Below are 20,530 nucleotides of genomic sequence, written 5' to 3' on the forward strand. Positions count from 1 at the left end.
TTTTATTGATCACCATATTGCATGTTTAAAGGGAATATGTAATTGAAAATCACGCCTAATAAGATAATTTGGACAACCGGTTTAGGTTCCTTTTTAATCTTATTGTTTAATCAAGTGGTCACGATATTTTAGAATTATGTGTGCATTAATATTCAACCAATTTAGCATAATAATAGTTTGGAGCAAATTGAATATTTTGTTTGTATGCCTTTGAGATCGTAGGAATTATTTTTCACTATAAGAATCGAGTAGAGGCCAATACGGGCGAATGTGACTCCATGACTCACTTCGTACCATCATCCCCGATCCTCCTTCCGTGGTTCCGAACCATATGGAGTTAGTAATCTCATGGATTATGAATGGGGTGTAACCTTCACGGGTCAATCGTTGTTGCCTATCGTTGTCCCTTTATCGTGGTTGCCTTTTATGATCCGTGAACGGATTACAAGTTCCTTAAAAACTTGTTGGCGGCTCCCTACTTTATTTGTCCCTAATCGTAATGTCAATTCCCACTTCCTATGAGTGCCAAGCATATTCACAACATGCTTTTTACGTAGGCGCACTTCGAGCGACGCCTAATCACATGCGGCAACGTACCTGATGATATTTATCCATGAGTTCGGGACAAGTTACCAGATACCCAGTTGGTATCCGTCCAGTATCCTCTCCACGGCCGGATGGAGAGGGAAGCGTAAACCAGCCTGAAGGACCGCCTCGTAGCAGCCGAAGGCTTTGTCCTTATAACTGGCCAGGGATGAGACTTGAAAGATTCTTGAAAAAATATTCCTATGATTAATTTGGCATTTTTGCATCTGCGTAGACGTTTTAACGTCGCATTCAGGTCTGTCCCGTAGGAAAAATTGGATAACTTGGTTGGGCGCGAAGGAAAACAGGGCACCAGTCAGATCTTCTGACTGCCGTGCCACGGCAAAATCTTCCGTGTCACGGTACAGTGCACCGTCTGACGGTGCACAGTACCGTGAGACGGGAATTTTTTCCGTGTCACGGCAGTCCTAAAATCAGTCTGGTGGCTTATTTTCTTTCCTCACAGTCGACTTCCTTCGATTTTTCTGAAAAAACGTATGTGTTCTACATGCGTCTTAGCCCCGGGGGATTTAAGCTCTATCGACCCAAAAACGCTCATGGCAATAAGGGTTCATCCGATTTATTAAATCCACCCAAACCATGGAGTCGAGTTCGATTTCATCACGAACTCGCGGAGCCGCCCGTTGGCATACACCCTCAATGGAGGCTGCCTTGCTAACGCGTCCAAACTCTTAACCATGGTACCCTTTTGACACCCAAAGCTTGACCAATAGTTGAACATAGATCTTGACTCTAGGTTGCGAACTTTTTTTTATCATCGTGCCTAAATGCTATGTGGTTGTTTGGTGCTAAACTTCATGTGTTTGATCTTTTGTTTAACCCATGACCGAGGGTTTTTTTATTCTCACATAGTAATTAGTACGGACCTAAAATCGGTTAAAATCTGGAAAAATCACAAAACTGACCTGGAACTGCGCACCGTGTCACGGCATGTTCTGCCGCGCCACGGTGAACAGTGCCGTGACACGGGGCTGTCTACCGTCTGACGGTAGACTGCACCGTGTCATGACAGTCTGCACCGTGACACGGTGCCCAGGAAAGGTATCCTGTCAGTCTATTTTCGATTTTTGTGCGTACATATGTGAATGTTGTGTCCAGTTTGGTGTCATGTCTAGCTATACGGTCAAAACACGCGTCTATAACCTCACTTAATCACTCACATATCGTGTTCACACACTTTTTTTCTTTAAGTCGTGCACCACTTTTTGACCGTATTTTAGGGAAGTCTTGTTTTTGTGTCGTTTTTTTTTTCGGAGTAAGTCGGATGGTATCCTCCCATATGTTTTTTTTTTTTTTTTTTAAAAAAAAATTCAAAATTATAGATTTTTAATTAAAAAAAAAAATTCTTCCGGATGGGTTAAGGTTAAGTTTGGTCATTAAAGGTGTGTTTGTTTCGGTGTCACAGCACTTGGTCAAGAAGCAGGGGTAGATTGTTACGGTTCGAGTCCATACCTCAACAACCTCTTATACCAAAGAGGCGTACAAGGAAACCACCTCAATCATCTCCACAAGATCCATCTCCAGTCTACTTTCAACCAATGGCCACTAAGGAAGACATCGAGAACCTCAATAGGACAATTGAAAGATTGTCTGACATGATGCAGACACTCACCACTAGAGTCAACACTGTAGAACAAGACAATCAAAACAATGTCACTACTGGTGCAATGGACAAGATTAAGGAAAAGATGAGCAAGATTTCTGAAGAGTTCACTTATGTGGAACAGCCTGTCACCTCTTCGTCCATAAGAGACAAGCTTCCTGAGAAGTTTTCCACGGCTGACATTCCCAAATTCAAGCCTACTGATAATCCGCTTTTCCATTTGAAGGCTTTTTCTGCAACTATGGCTCTTAAGGGAGTAGATGTGACACTCTTCCCTACAGTGTTCCCTCTTTCCTTAGAGCATGCCTGTCAATAGTGGTTCTATTCTTTAGAATCTAAACATGTCGCGACCTGGGAGGATGTTGCTGAAAGCTTTATGAATCGTTACAAGTGTAACATCCAGGCCAAGACTTCTGAACGTGAACTCTCCATTCTCAAACAGAAAGAGAATGAAGGCTTCACCACTTACTTAAGCAGGTGGAGGGAAACAGCTGCGCTCCTGGTGGATCCCCCAAGGAGAAAGAAATGGTTCGCTTGTTCATTGCCAATCTGACTCATAAGTACAAGCAACACTTGAAGTTTCTGCCTCTGAGTACCTTTGAAGCTGTATACGATATTGGAATCAATATCGAGGATGAACTAATGAAGTCTGTTGGTAGCAACAATAATAACAGCACTTGGAAAAACAAGAAGAACGACAATCCTTCTTCTTCGTCTTCTAAGCCCAATAATGCTACCAACAGTATCAATATCAATAATGTGCTGGCCCTTAATGCTCCTCCTCAAAGATTCCAAAGGCAAAGGAGGGTTTACACGCCTTTGGGAATGACTTATGATGCTGCTTATGACCGTTTGCATGGTCAAGGACTGATTATGCCAATCGGACCATTTCCAGAACCTCGGCCAGAGAATAGGACCGCTAGCTATGACCCCAATGCTTATTGCAAGTTTCATCAAGGCAAGGGTCATAATACTGAGAAGTGTTGGAGGCTGAAGGATGCAATCCAAGACCTGATCGATGCTAATCAACTTCCTGTCCCTCCAGGGGGCAAGAAGCCTAACATTCAAACAGGTCCTCTTTCTGATGCTTTGGCTATCATGGGAGATGAAGTCTCCTTTGATCCGTCGATACTCATTCAACCTGTGAATGAACCTCTGCCGGAAGTTGTATTTATCTCAAGTACTGAAGAAGTGAATGGAATTTGGGATAGTGATGATGAAGACGTCTATCTTAAGGATATAGCCTGTTCATCTCTTGGCACAAGTGAAGATGTTTGGGGGGACTTTGAGGTCAAGGTTCTCACCAGAAGTGGACGGTTGCAACAACCTAATCCACCTCCACCTCCACCACAATCACATCCGATAGTTGATCTCATCGACCCTGTGAACAGCGATGTGGTCAAACAACTGCAAAAGACCAAGGTGGAGATGAATGTATGGAAGCTTTTGGCCACTTCCCACGAGCATCGAAAGGCTGTGATGAATGCTCTGGTGAAGATAGGAGTTGATGATGACATGACTCCTCAAGGACTGGTCAACTTTCTCACTACTGAGTTGCCAAGTACTAGCAATCTGATTTCGTTTTCTGATAAGGATCTGCCCCCGGAAGGGGACCAACATAATAAGGCCTTACACCTCACTGTGGTGTGTAGGCAGATGAATGTTCCTATGAGCCTGGTTGATAATGGCTCTGCAATCAATGTGTGCCCACTCCGTACTGCAAAGAAGCTGGGCATAAAGAATGAAGAATTGACTCCCTCCACTCAAGGGTTTCGCGCTTATGATAATACTCGCCGTCAAGCCGTGGGTACTATCTTACTGAATATAACTACTGGGGCCATTGAACGTCGCACCAAATTTCAGGTGGTGGACATTAAGGCCTCTTTCAATCTGTTGTTAGGACGCCCTTGGCTTCATGAGCTAAAGGCGATTCCATCATTGCTGCACCAGAAAGTGAAAGCCATAGTTGGAGGGGTTCCGATTACTATTGATGCTTCTCCTATGCGCATTCAAGTTATTGATACTCCTATCGTCCATGTTGAACATGACGAAGAAGATGAAGATCTTTGGGGGTTTTCACTTGATGATGTTCTCGTGATTGAAGAGGAGGAAAAGTGCCATCTCGACTTCGATCCCTATTCAAACACTAATATCAATGCCATTCTGAAGAAGCAAGGTCATTTCCCTGGAATGACCCTTGGACTCAAGAAGAAAATGGCTGAATCTTGGGGCCATCCTGATGCACTCAAGAAAGATACTTTTGGTTTGGGATTCAAGCCAACAAAAGAAGATCTAAAACAAGCTTTACTGAAGATGAAGGCTCGCAATAATGCTCGAATCACAAAGACGGAAATGGCCATGGATCCATATTTGTTCACCCTCAATGGCCAGTACATCAAAGAAGGGGAAGACTTCCCATGCTATGAATTCCCTGAGCCATTCGTCCATGATAGGATCCGTGAACCAGGATTCGAGGTGTTCCTCGATTGTGACTTAGTTGATGAAGACGAAGGGCTCTTCACAACCGAGAAGCCAGCTAGCCCGAACTCTGATGATCTAGGAATCAACCTCCTTTTTGGAATGGAGAAAAATGAGTCCAAGCCGGTCCGCAATGATAACTCCGAGATCGTTCAAGCTGTTATAGCAAACAAGGATTTTGATCTCTCCGAGTTAATCGTCCAAGCTGACAACATTTCAAGGGGATGGCGCAAGACATTGAGGATCACTACGCCAAGTGGAGAGAAGTTGGAAATAACCACTGGCAAGGGTCCTATGTTTGATGAGTCTGAGTCGTCTGGGTCCGAGTCCGAGTCTGAGTCTAAGTCTGTAGACGAGTCCTTAGAGTCTGAGGCCGACCCTCTTTCTGCTATAGAGTTCAATCCTGAGTCCCTTGTTGAGTCCTCTCTTTCTAGTCCTAATAATTCCGGTGAGGTCACAGCCGACCTTGCCCCTCTTGATGTATTAGCCAATGAATTCAATAAAATGAGTACCTTTGCTTACGGTGCGTGTCATTTCCCTAGCCCTGATCAATATTGATTTGCTAATGATAAAAATGACAAAGAAATAATAAAAGCAATGGAAGAACATGAAAATAAAACAGCAGTTATCGAAGATACAGAAACAGTTAACATTTCCAATGATACGACTGTTAAAGAAGTAAAAATTGGATTAACTCTAAGTCAAGATGAACGCAAAGAGCTAATTAACTTGCTTAGTGAATTTGTTGATGTATTTTCTTGGTCATACTGTAGACACCCATTTGTGTCTCCCCAAAACCAAACCCAGTGATGAGTGTCTTTCACGTCGAATCATAATCGAATGAAACGAAAGTGTGGAAAGGTCTAGTGTTGCGAAAAGTTTTATTTCTTTTCTCTTCTCCCTGTTTTTGAAAACTTTATTTTAAGAAAACAGCCAATCCAGTTTGGTTGGTCCATTATATGGGTCCAATAGTGGTGTAGTTGGATGGGGCTTGCAAAGACCTTTCCAACGATATATTATAAGCCCAATTCCGATGAATATTGAGGAAATTATGGCCAATTTACTAAACTGGGTCCGGTTTGAGCTTTATGTACGGCCCAATGATCTAGGGGAGGGCCTAATATAATTTATCATTCCTAATGCAATTAGGAATGGTTTTAGTCTTCTAGAACATTCTAGAAGGTTCTCATCATTTCTAATTCAATTAGGACTCTTCGGAGTTTTAATCAAGATCAAATAGCATTTTCGATGGAATTATATTATTTTATCTTCCAGTACAGGAAATTTATCAGATTTTCGAAAACGCGTTGAAAAACAGTTTGGCGTCCAACCCCAGGCCTTGGCGCCTGGAACCAGGATTGGCGCCAGGCGCTAGCCATTGGCGCCTGGCGCTAGCCACTGGTGCTGGCGCCAACTAGCCAGGGCTGGCGCCAATGTGGTTTTTCGATCTTCAGACTCTGTTTTGTTAAATTATCTTTTTTGGATGATTTTCTCTATAAATATCGTATCAAAAACTCCGTTTTCATTCATCTTCTTCATCTACAATCATCAACTCTCTTTATTCACCAACGATCTTCATCATTCATTCATCAATTCTCAATAATATTAATTCTTTAGTATTCTTTTCTAAACTTTGCTTTTCTCAAATACAAAATTCCGCATTCATTAGATCTAGATACACCTAGCCATATTCGAAGTTGCCTTCGCCCTAGACGTGAAAGGTTTTAATTTATGAGGGTTTGGTCCCAAATCTCTCTTTCAATTATTTAATTTAATTGTTTTGATTATTATTTTTCCTTGAAGTTACTAACGCGTGTATTTTGTTATTAGAAAGAGGTACGAGGCATCCAAGTAAGTACTTTAATTGATTTATTGATATTATGATGTAGATATCATGTTTATATTGTTGTTATGATGTTCCTAGTATCATGTCTAGGGTATTTTTAATATTAAATATGATTGCTATGATGCCTTTTATTCTCTTCCTAATATTTATTCACGTTAGTATCATGTTAGGGTTAAAGATTTGATTTTTATTGCTTGGTGACATGTTAGGGTTTGTTATTAATCTTGTTAGTATCAAGCCTAGGATCTTGCTATTTTTATTATGCTTTAACATGATTATAAATGTTATTATTGTTATTATGATTATTATTTTAATTATGATTTATGATTGTCATGATTATTTTATTTATGATTAATATTATTATTAATGATGATGATTATTTATTATGTTGCTTGATATATTTTTTATTGTTATTGCTTGATCACCTTTTTATGCATGCTTAAAGGGAATTTGTACTTGTAATCACGCTTAATAAGATAATTAATAATCTTGTTAGGGTTAATTCGATTATAATTCAAGTGATCGCCAACAATAGTTTTTTTGTGCATTAATATTCAACCAACATAGATTAAACAGGTTTAGGGTTAACCTATTGATTGCATGCTAATCAGAAAGCGCACATGAATACGATCAGAATAAAGTAGAGGCCTATTATTAGGGCAGGTTCAATCTCTTTTAGGTTGGATTTGTACCATCATCCCCGAACCCTTATTTGATTCAAGACCTTATGGAGTTGACGATCTCTTGGATCGTTAAGGGGTGTAACCTTCATCCTATGAACGGTTTACAAGTTCCTTAAAAACTTGTTGGCGACTCTTTTGCTCTATCTTCTTCCCTTTTGGACGCCACCGTACTTTAGTGTATGATCACAGTGGGGTTCAAGCTAGTGGGATTTTAAGGCTTGAAATTATTCCCTACACATACCAAGATATGCCAGGAATTGACAGGGATATAGCTCAGCATACGATACCACTCATTCCAGGTATGAAGCCTGTCAAACAAAAGTTGCGCCGTATGAAACCCGATGTGGCTCTCAAAATCAAGGAAGAAATCAGGAAGCAGTTGGCCGCAGGTTTCATCAGAGTATCCAAATATCCAGAATGCATAGCAAATGTGGTTCCAGTTCCAAAGAAGGATGGAAGGGTCCGAATGTGTGTTGATTACAGGGATCTCAATAAAGCTAGCCCAAAAGATGGGTTCCCTCTACCTCACATTGACATTCTGGTCGATAACACAACAAACCATGCACTCCTATCATTCATGGATGGTTACGCCGGATATAATCAGGTATTGATGGCCGAAGAAGACATGGAGAAAACCACATTCATCACGCAATGGGGTACATATTGCTATACGGTAATGCCATTCGGGTTGAAAAACGCGGGTGCCACCTACCAAAGAGCAGCTACAGCATTGTTACATGACATGATGCACAAAGAGGTGGAGGTCTATGTCATTGATATGATCGTTAAGTCTAAAGATCGCCCAGGCCATATTATTGCACTTCGCAAGTTCTTTGAAAGACTCCGCAAGTACAACATGAGATTAAATCCAGCAAAATGTGCATTCGGAGTCACGTCAGGCAAATTACTTGGATACGTGATCAGTTCTCGAGGGATTGAAATAGATCCTACAAAAGTAAAGGCGATCATGGCCATGCCACCACCCAAAAATGAGAAGGAGATTCGAGGCTTCATTGGAAGGTTGCAGTATATAAGTAGGTTCATATCAAAGCTCACAGCGATATGTGAACCTATATTCAAGAAGCTAAAGAAAAATGTCCCAGTCACATGGGATGACGATTGCCAAAAGGCTTTCGACAAAATCAAAGAGTATTTGGCAAACCCACCCGTGCTAGCACCAGCAATACCTGACTTTCCTCTTCGACTCTACCTTACGGTCACAAGAGAAACGATGGGGCAATGCTAGCACAAGAGATCGGAAGCAAGGAAAATGCAATCTATTACTTGAGTAAGAAACTTCAAGGATATGAGATGCGATACACACCACTTGAGAAGTTGTGTCTCGCACTTGTATGGGCCGCACAGAAACTAAGACATTATATGCTCACTCATACAGTGCATGTCGTGTCCAAGATGGATCCTCTCAAATACTTGTTCGAAAAAGCAACACTCAATGGCAGATTATCAAGGTGGATAGTTAATCTTGCTCAGTTTGACTTGAGATTTATGCCACAAAAAGCCATCAAAGGTTCTGCGGTTTCTGACTTCTTAGCAGACTTTCCGCTAGAAGAAGTTGAAAAAGAAGAAGATGAGTACGATTTCTCTGACGAAGATTTACTCATGACCGAAGATGATAGCTGGACGCTCTATTTCGATGGAGCTTCAAACCAAAAAGGATGTGGTGTAGGAGTTTTGCTCGTATCACCCAATGAAGAGCACATCCCAATTTCCATGAAGCTCGACTTTGATGTCACCAACAATGCCGCAGAATATGAAGCATGCATTTTGGGAATGGAAACAGTTGTCGCCTTAGGAATTAAGAAGCTCATAATCTATGGTGATTCTTCACTAATCATTAACCAAATCTCCAAGAGATGGAAAGTGAGAAGTGAAAGCCTCGCTACGTATCAAGCTCATTTAGAAACTCTCACGGAGCAACTAGATGAAGTGGAATATACGTATTTGCCAAGAGAAGAAAACCAATTCGCCGACGCACTAGCTAAATTAGCATCAATGGTGCGAATTCCAACTGATACAATCAGAATGCCACTGACCATAGAAAGAAGATATGAGCCGGCTTATGTTCACGCACTGGACGATGAACAAGAACCACAAGAAGAAGATGAAGAGCCATGGTATACAAACATCCTTAATTATGTGACAAGAGGAGAATACCCTCCTAATACTGATAAAAGGGCACGCCGTGCTTTGAGGCTCCTGGCCTCACAGTATGTGCTCATAAGGGGAGAACTCCATAAGAGAACTGTAATGGGAAGAAATCTCTTATGCATAGCCAAGAAAGAAGCACGTAAAACCATGGAAAACCTTCATGCCAGTATATGTGGAACACACATGAATGCAAAGATGTTAGTCCAAAATATTCAACGACAAGGTTACTATTGGACTACTATGGAGAGAGATTGTCACGAATACGTCAAGAAATGTATGAAGTGTCAAATCTATTCAAATTTACAGCATGTTCCACCTTTGCTTCTCTACACATATACTTCTCCATGGCCTTTCTCCACTTGGGGCATCGACATCATTGGAAAAATAACACCACCAGGACAAGGGGGGCATGAATTCATTCTTGTAGCAATCGACTATTTCACCAAATGGGTTGAAGCTGCCTCATATGCTAAGCTGACGACGAAACATGTAGCTCAATTCATTGAGAAAAATATCACATGCCGCTATGGGGTACCACGCGAGATGATCAGCGATAATGGAACACATTTCCAAGCCGAATGCGCGGAATTATTACAGAAATATCATATCAAGCATCACAGATCATCACCTTACAGACCACAAACAAATGGTGCAGTCGAATCGGCCAACAAAAATGTGAAAACTATCATCGAAAAGATGACAGAAAATTACAAGGATTGGCCAAGTAAGCAACATTTCGCCTTTTGGGGTTATCGAACCTCTGTTCGTACATCAACGGGGGCTACACCTTTCTCTTTGGTCTATGGAGTGGAAGCTGTACAACCAATCGAACTCGAAATCCCTTCTCTTTGAATCGCATTGGAAAGCCAACTAGATGAAGTCGACTGGATTAGAGCAAGATACGACGAACTGGTCTTACTTGATGAAAAACGCTTGGCAGCTTTGCATCATGTCCAAACCTACCAACAACGTATGGCGCGACATTTTAATAAAAAAGTCAAGACCAGGAATATCAAAGAGGGTGACCTAGTGCTCAAGGCACTTCGTAAAAATGTGTTGGATCCAAGAGGAAAATTCAGACCGAATTGGTCAGGCCCGTACATTATTAAAGCTATCCTGTCTGGCCGAGCGGCGCAATTAGTAGACATGGACGGTAACGGCTTCCACAATTTAACCAACTTGGATCAACTCAAGAAATTCTATGCCTAGTCGCATGGGTTCATGACCCAATAAAGCTACGTTTGGCCTGATTCCTTTTTTGGGATACGTAGGAAACCCCTCAAGGGGGCCCGACCACTTTAAAAAATAAAAATCCTCCCTCTGTTGATCAAATATGCGCGTCAGTTCAGCATTGCGTCACACCATAAAAAAAAAAAGGGGGAAATTGCCGCGACACGGGACATTCCACCGTGTCACGGTACTGTTCACCGTGGCACGGTGGCCCTGAGCGCAAAAAAAAAAAAAAAAAAAAAAAAGAAAGAAAAAGAAAAAGGGGAAATTGCCGTGACACGGGAATTTGTAACGTGACACGGGATTTTTCACCGTGACACGATGGAATTTCAGGTTTTCCGTTTTTTTTTTATTAGTGACGCATTTGTTGCGAATTCATTGTTTGTACGAGTTTTTTTTTTTTTATTTTCGTTCTTCCATTGCGTCCGACTCCTTGACTCGGATAAATAAATAATAAATAAAATTCATTGTAATTTTTTATTTTTAAGGCTGAAATAAATGTGCTATTATTATTAAAATAAATGCGACTACAAGTATTGGCATAATATGCCTTATTTTAAATAAAAATTATAAATCATAAAAAGCAAAGCACTATTGATCTAATCTATCTTCACTTTAGGAACATCCTTCTCTTGGTCAATTAGGTCGGCCTTCACCATTAATGTGTCTTTCGTAGCCCGAACCGTCACACCCCTAGTCGAACTCTCACCCCTTTCACCTTTCTTGAATTTTTTTTCGGTTGTTTCTCCCTATACACCATCTTTTCTTTACCCTTCCCTTTCACATAATTCTTCTTTCTTGGCATTATAGGAGTCTTAAACTCAATCCCTTGTGTTCTCGGACCTAGACGATCTTTAGGAGGAGCTTTCTTATTTCCAAGACGACTCTTCACATCAGACTTGCGTGATCCAAATCGTTCCCTCCTACTTCTAGGGTTCAACCATGCCTTGTATGCACTAGAAAAAGGAGGAGGAGCTTGATCACTTGCAGAAACGGTCCACAAAGGTCTTCCAATCCAATAAGTCTCATACTTATGAACGTTACTTTCATGCAACGATACTTCACGAGGACTATCGTTATAGCGTGGAATTACTTGTTCAAGTCCATACTGTTGCATCAGTCGAGAAGGGCAATAAAAGGTCAATTTTGAGATACTAGGAACACGACAATATGGAGTATCATTCGTGCCAACCATCCTAGTAAGCCTCCACCAAGGCACCACCCAACGAATGGAAAATTCCCTCTTTGCAAAGAAATTTTTCCAATCTTCATACGACATGTTCGCAGAGTAATTCTTTTTCCTGCGGACTAGGTCGTTAGGGCCATATTTTTCAACATCGTCGGGGGATTCAAATAATTCTAAACGCTCCATCAACCAAATCTGCAAAAAAAAAAAAAAAAGAGAAAAAAATCAGTCGTTAAAATAATAATAAAAAAAAAAATTGCAGATTCCCGTGACACGGCAGGTTTCACCGTGTCATGGCAGAAATCCACCGTGACACGGTGCCTGTTTTGTGTCACGGGGGCTACTCGGAGTGTATTTTTACCTGCAGCAGTACCAGAGAGCCCTTCCTGATGGCTTTCCGGTCAGCTTTTGCTTCGTCAAGGCCACGAAATGTTTCTCCAAGGCACGTCGGCATAGGAGATCTTCCAGATTCGACATGTTCAAGCACAGACGCTAGACAAGCATGTCCTACCCTACCGTTTGCAAATAAAAGCTTGCTAAACATGCAAAAAGTATATGCCCTTCTACGATATACATGATAAGACTCAGAGATAGGGCGATTAAAATATAAATTTGCAAGTTTTTCTAAGTCTACCTCATTACCACAAACAATTCTATTTAAATCTGGATCTGTTAGATTCAGATGGCGTTCAAAATCTTGGTAATAATATTCACGTAGGGTAGGCATGGCAATAAGATTTTTAGCAGGAAATCCAAAGATTGCACCGAATTCCTCCGGCAGGGGACAGATTTCATCATAATCAAATTTAAAACAGTGTGTTTCTGGACTCCAATAATCTAATGTTGCCCTAAGAAAATCATGTTCAATAGCTACATGTCGCAGGGCTAGCAAACCCCTGACATGAAATAATTCTAATTCTCTTTTTTCAGCATTGGTCAAAGAATAAGACCAGTCGCGCAATGTATTATCAAAATTCTGAGACATGATTATTGGAATATGAAATTCTAAATTATTTTGTGTTTCGTAATTATGCATATCATGAATAAACTGGTCTTATTTTATAGCAAAAGTGCTCGACACTGCCCAGAAATTATCTTTTCATACGCGTATAACACGCGTACCGTGACACGGGAAGTCCCACCGTGTCACGGGAACTTTTGCCACGATACGGCAAGTTCCGCCGTGACACGGTGCACAGTGCCGTGTCACGACACTTCACGCGTTTTCTTTTTTCATCTTTTCCCGTATCTATCCGGATTTTTTAATAGTATTTTATCTTCACCGTTTATTTTTCAGTTTTCTGAGAGTTTCATTTCTAATAAAATTCTCAACTTTTTTATCTCTATTATTATTATTTTTTTATTATTATCTTTATTTTATTTATTTATTTATTTATTCATCACTTTAATATTCTATTTCTTTATCATTTTATTTTTGCTTGTCTTTTTATTTCTTTTTCTTTTGGGGAAGGTAATTTTATTTATTTATTTATTCCTCACTTTAATATTTCTTTATCATTTTATTTGTCTTTTTATTTCTTTTTTCTTTTGGGGAAGGTCAGTACCCTCCATTACTCCACTTATATTTTTTTGTCGCGTCATTAATAAATACACGATCACACACAATGAGTTTCAAGCACACACTAACACACAATAATAAATACATAAGCTATGAATAGTGTACAAAAGAGTCATAATAAATAAACATGTCAAGTGTCATCATAGTATGTACAAATAAAAACCCTCGGTCAAAAGTCTCTAGAGCCAGAATCAGTATCATCTCCACCCTGCGAATATGGGAACGGTGAGCCAAAGAGTCCCTCCATCATCCGAGTACGGGGAGTAGTGTCCCTACTAGTCCCTGTGACCCCAGCAGTAGTCAAACTCAAGGCAGGACCCGTCTAGTCGGAAAACGGTGTAGACTGGCTCAAAGACACAGGAATCGTCAGTGAAGACATCGTCCCATACATCGGAACTGAGAACAAGCCCGACACCGGTGTAGGAACTCCGGACAATGGAGCTGAAAATGAACCAGGATCCAAGGGAGTCAAAACAGACCCAAGCTCAGGTTGTGGAGGCTGTGAAAACGACTGACGCTGCCCTTTACTCTGGCCCAGAAAGCGCTAAGAAGACTGAGGCTGCTGCCACTGAGCCTCCTGAAACGGCTGAGTAACCTGAGGCTCTCGCTGAGAATGAGAACGCCGGTGAATCTCAGGAGATCGTCTACCACGACCAAGCTCCTCCTCGCCCGAGCCTCTGTGCCTCGAGCGAGAGCGGGACCTCCGTTGCTCCTGAAAGATACAAAATCAAAAGGTGTCAACAATGCAAAATACAACAAATGGTAGAAGTAAAAATGAATGATACCTCAAGAACGTCGCTAGAGCTCCGACAACTCGCACCACGCCGAAGCTTGATGATGCAATACTTCAGGGCGTCCACCAGCTTCATGAGTCCCATCATCTCCGGGCGGTTAGGCTGAGGATAAAACAAGGAAAAGTCAGTAATAAGCGGTGTTAAAAGGATGAACAATGCATCAAGAAACTTACCGGCTCAAAGACCTCGGGCAGAGACTCCTGCGCCTGTCTATAACCCTATGGTGCGTCAGCAATATGGTCCTCGGTGATACCAATCGGCCCTGGATAGCGGACAGACTGAGGAGGAATCTCGATCCTCCCCACAGGGCGAATAGTCGTCTGAAAATATGATCGAATAATCAAGTTATTCGACTATTTAAAACAGAGACTAGTAACGAAGATCCTCAAAATAAATCATACCTCAAGAAGACGGGGTGGAGGAGCCAGAGAGGGAAGCAAGTCCCGCGCATAATCACTCTCCATGTGTACAAGCTCCTGCCATGGAAAAGTATAGCGCTCTACCCTGTTTATCAACTCTCTGATCAAGCGTGAGTCCAGCATCGAATCTGGTGGAGATGAGGGCACCACAGAGCGATCGCTGCTATGTTGACGAACGACTCGCTCCCCCAAATACCAGACAAAGCGTCCGGTACCAACCAAAATGGTACGGTGCGCTAAAGACGCAAGGCCTCAGGTAGATCAGTAATCCCGGCCCAAGGACGATACTGGACATCAATTGCAACCTGGAAACCATAAAAAGTTGGCGTGAAACAACGGAAACAACGTCAGAAGGAAAATTGACAGGCAACAAAACTAATCCTTACGCCAACAGAATAGGTGCCTCGGCGTAGTAGCCCACGCAGTGCAGGGAAGGACTCCACCCGCGACTCTCCTCGATCACGCCAGTTGGCCCCGACAGGGAAATCATGGACCGCTCCACGACGCCGGCGAGGAGCCAAGCCTGGGAAGTACTCGTAGAACCATAGCTGCGATGAAAAGTAATCTTTAGCACATGAGTTAAACAAGTTAAAGTGAAACAAAAAGGGAAAAGATCATCACCTCTACGACTCTCCACAGACCATAGACGGTGATGGGAGACTTGTCATTCAGCTGCCGACAGCTATGACGTAGCAATAAGAGAAGATCGGCGTATCCAAGGCTGGCCCAGCTATAGGATCCTATCTCATGGATCCTGACCAAAGCGGCGAGGTAGCAAAGGAGTACGCGTGAACTCCTATCAGGAGAAAGGGTCATAGAGATCAGGATTAGGATGAAGATCCGCACCCGCTGCTCAACCGACGTATCCTCCATGTCAAAGCCACGAGCTAAAACTGAAGCCAGCTCCGATCGTCCGCTCCTAGGACCACCTCAAGACACTGGTCAGGTCCTGATGTGCTGAACGATCGGACCTTGCAAATCAGCTGCCTCAACCGATCCCCAAGACAGATCAGACATCTGAGCTACAGCCCTGACGGTGAAGCGCAGCTCGCTAATCATACTGAAGTCTAGAGGGGTCACCGTCATCTCCCCCCAAGAAAAATGAAAAGTGTTGGTAGTATCCCAGAAATACTCCAACAATGCGCGAACGACCGTCGCATCGCAACCCCGGGGGCTGTGAAACCCTACAACCGCCGTATAGAAATCTACTAAACCGGCCGATTCCCATAGGGCGTTCGTAGCAGGATCCCTCGTAATGATCTGGTGAAGTCGAGGGATCAAATCGCCGGCTCCAGAACCGTGGTGGCGAAGCGTGCCATCGACTATACCGGAGAGTGGGTGATGAGAAACATGGTTTTCACGGCAGAAAACCAACTGGTCTGGAGTCCACGGAGGTGGAACCCACCTACCTCTACTCGTGGATGCCCGAGGCTCAGACTCTAAAGCATCGTCATCCATACCCTCAGGAATAGTGGGAGTGTCCTCCCGAAAAGCCCGACGCCGGCCGTGGGTAGAAAGATCGCAATCTCGTTGCCTAGGCATGCTATTATAAAAATCTAAATGCTTAGCATCATTTCCTAAGACATTTAATTCAAGTCGCATTTTTATAAAAATAAAGATCTAAATACTTAGCATCATTTCCTAAGTTATTTAGTTATTTATCGAATTATACGCTAAATTTTTACCTCCAGGCTAAAAATTGGCAAAATTATGGTATTTAGTTTCTCCATGACAAACTAATACTACAGTTCTCCTAGCCGCATGATACTATGTTCTCCATGACAATATAGTACATACGAAAAATATGTTTCGAAGTTGCACAAATTCAATGAATCAACACATCATGAAATATTTCACAAGGTTTACCACCATTTTTTCACCAAGTAGTACCCAAAAATGGTGATTTTCTCAATTCTCCATCAAATCATGCAATTTTTGTCTCAAATTTCTCAAAAACACACATACATACATATACAAGTAAAATCATGGCAAGAATTTCAACATAAAACCTCAAAATTAAAAATCCCCAAATTGATTTTTAAGGGTTTTTCATGAAATTACTTGAAGCAAATTTGAGATAAAAATTAAGAGGAACTTACATAGATCCTTGTAGAGAGTCGAAAATGGGGAAAGTAGCAGAAAATTAGAGCAAAATTGGTGAAAATTTGAGCTTCAAAAGCTCGAAAAATTTCGAAAATCCGCGCAGCCGCCGTGACACGGTTGAGCTTGGCCGCGGCTCGGTGGAAGGATGACGTGTCACGGTGAGTCTGTCCGTGTCACGGTGAGTCTGTCCGTGTCACGGTGAGCATGAGAGGAGGCGGAGCTCCGGCAGTAAACAACAACAGCAACGGCAGTAGGCAGCAGCGAATAACAGCAGCGGCAAGTCGCGAAAATTAAAAAAAAAAAAAAAAGATAAAGAAAAAAACAGAACCGTCGTGTCACGGTTGCTGTTCCCGCGTCACGGTGAGGCCGGACGACCGTCGGTTGTCTTAACCGTGGCGCGGCGATTTGTGTGAGCAAGAAGATAAAAATGGAGAAGATAGAGAGAGAAGATGAACAAGGAAATGGCGAAATGGTGAAAGAAGTGAAGCAGAAGTGTGAATTTAAAGCCAAAAAAGTAACCGTTACGCACCCCGTTCACCGTGCCACGGTTACCGTTATCGTGTAACGGTACACTGATGACGTGGCGCGCTGGGATTCGTCGATAAAAAGCATAATGATTCACGCGTTGACCAATTCAAAAAGCAAAAAAATATATATGTAAAATATTCCCGTGACACGGGATTTCATCCCGTCTGACGGGAGAAGTTACCGTGTCACGGCAAAAAAGTGACGTGGCACGGCAGCTCTGCGCATTGTCAGCGAATATTCCTGGCGTTTTTGACCAGTTTGAATGATTTTTTGAGGTTATTGGGCGGCTATTTTTCGCTGGAATTACGCGGAAAATTCTAACTGATACTTAAAGGGGACTAAAATTACCATTTTACCCCTAGCAAGCATCAAAGTCTATTTTTCGGCATTTTAAGCACTTAATATGGTCAGATAATCGACTTAAAGGTGTGAATCATCTGCGGCCCACGTTCGGGGATAATCGAACCATCATACACTTATAAATTTCAGCAATCGTCGGCTTTCCTCAGGCTTGGAATGCATTATCGGTGGATTTTTCTTCAAGTATAGAAAACCGCCAAGTCGGCTTTCCTCAGGCTTGGAAAGCATTATCGGTGGATTTTTCTTCAAGTATAGAAAACCGCCAAGTCGGCTTTCCTCAGGCATGGAAAGCATTATCGGCGGATTTTTCTTCAAGTATAGAAAACCGCCAAATTCCTTTGTCGGCTTTCCTGAAGCATGGAAGGCATTATTGGTGGATTTCTTCAAGCATAGAATGACACCAAATTCATTCGTCGACTTTCCTCAAGCATGGAAAGTGTTATCCGGTAGGTTTCTTCAGGCTTAGAAAACTACCAAACTCTTAAGTCGGCTTTCCTCAAGCATGGAAAGCGTTTCAACAAATGTCACTCGGTGGATTCCTTCAAGCTTAGGAAGCTGCCAAATCCGTTTGTCACCAATACACTGGTGTCAGATACGTATTCTATCCTTTTACCCTTTTATCTGTAGAACTAACATTTTTCTGCAGGTATCGGCGTATACAGAGTGATTTAGGATCGCGGAACGTCTTAAATCATTCTCCGTCCCTATCGGTTACTTTGACTATCGTTTTCAAAACTGACGTTTCTACAAACTCAGTCAAAGTGGGGGCTTCTGTAGACACCTAAAAATGTCTCCCCAAAACCAAACTCGATGATGAACAACCTTTCACTGCCACTATTGGTCGGGTTCAGTATTTAATCCCGAGAGTGCTTAAAAAATCGTATTTGATTAAATTCGTATTTTTGAACAGTCCATGCATTAGCCTTGATGTTTGGTAAAAGTATAGTTTTAATTTCAGCCCAAACTTATTATTTAATTTTAGCCCAAACCTTTTTATTTTATTATTTTATTATTTATTTTTGGCCCAAACCTTTTATTTATTTTTATTTAATTATTTTCTTATTTTAGCCCAAATAATAATAAGTCAGAAAAAGCCCGAAATTATCAATCGGCACTTAAAATGCCGAATGAGATTAGGGTTAAAAATGTATTTAGACGGAAAAATGGGCTGGAATTTCCCGCGCCACGGCAGGTACCTACCGTGTCACGGGAATACTTTCCGTCTGACGGTGGGATTTCCCGTGACACGGGAAGTCTGCCGTGACACGGACATTCCGTGTCTTTTCCGCGTAAACCCTTAACGCGTTTTCTATCCCATTTTTTGAAAATTTCCCGCGTCACACCAAAAATGTACCGTGACACGGGAAAGTGTACCGTCTGACGGTGGGTCTTCCCGTGTCACGGTACAGTTTGTCGTGTCACGGGATACTTTTTTAGGGTTTTTTATCATTTTAGGGTTCCGTGTGCTCCCTCAGCACATTTTCCCTATAAATACCCCCTCATTTCTGATGTACGGGGCACCGAGTAATTCTCTGATTTATTTTTCTCTCTTCTATGCTTTAACCTAAACACTAGCCTACCCTTTTCTACTTCAAAATTCCTTCTTCAAGTGCTCAAAGGAGTCCATACTTTACTCGTGGTTCTATCCTTAAGCCAAGGCGTGAAAGGTAGAATTGTTTGAGGGTTTGGCCCCAAATCAACTCTACTTTATTTAATTTAATTTAATTATTGTTTTATTACTTCCTTGAAGTTACTAACTCGTTTATTATTTTGTAGTTGCAAACAAACAGAATCAAAGTAAGAGTCATGCTCCTTTTATTTTTATTATTTTTCTAACGATTTTATGTTGTTGGAATTGTGATTAAATTGGTTTTAATATTAATGTTGTTCTATTGTTTTTATTGATCACCATATTGCATGTTTAAAGGGAATATGTAATTGAAAATCACGCCTAATAAGATAATTTGGACAACCGGTTTAGGTTCCTTTTTAATCTTATTGTTTAATCAAGTGATCACGATATTTTAGAATTATGTGTGCATTAATATTCAACCAATTTAGCATAATAATAGTTTGGAGCAAATTGAATATTTTGTTTGTATGCCTTTGAGATCGCAGGAATTATTTTTCACTATAAGAATCGAGTAGAGGCCAATACGGGCGAATGTGACTCCATGACTCACTTCGTACCATCATCCCCGATCCTCCTTTCGTGGTTCCGAACCATATGGAGTTAGTAATCTCATGGATTATGAATGGGGTGTAATCTTCACGGGTCAATCGTTGTTGCCTATCGTTGTCCCTTTATCGTGGTTGCCTTTTATGATCTGTGAACGGTTTACAAGTTCCTTAAAAACTTGTTGGCGGCTCCCTACTTTTTTTGTCCCTAATCGTAATGTCAATTCCCACTTCCTATGAGTGCCAAGCATATTCACAACATGCTTTTTACGTAGGCGCACTTCGAGCGACACCTACACACATGCGGCAACGTACCCGATGATATTTATCCATGAGTTCGGGACAAGTTGCCAGATACCCAGTTGGTATCCGTCCAGTATCCTCTCCACGACCGGATGGAGAGGGAAGCGTAAACCAGCCTGAAGGACCGCCTCGTAGCAGCCGAAGGCTTTGTCCTTATAACTGCCAGGGAGGGCCAGGTTATAGTATCCTCCTTGTTGGGGACGGACAAGGAGAAGCCATGCCCCATTACGGTCTTGCGCCTGAAATTGGCAAGACCGGATATCATGGAGGTCCGCTTGCTTTGCGGAACATGGTGATAGTAGGGGGCACGCTCCAAGCGCCTGGAAGCACTCGGCTCCGCCCAGCCTTCCCCTTTTTCTACTGACAAGGACTCCCTTGCAGTATCTATTTTTTCTCGGACCTCCTCTCACTTGACAGAGGCGCTATCAGAAGATGACGAGGCCGAATCGTCATCAGAACTTTCCC

The sequence above is a fragment of the Chenopodium album genome, chromosome 9 (assembly GCF_948465745.1).
Source record: "Chenopodium album chromosome 9, dcCheAlbu1.1, whole genome shotgun sequence".
NCBI lineage: Eukaryota > Viridiplantae > Streptophyta > Magnoliopsida > Caryophyllales > Amaranthaceae > Chenopodium > Chenopodium album.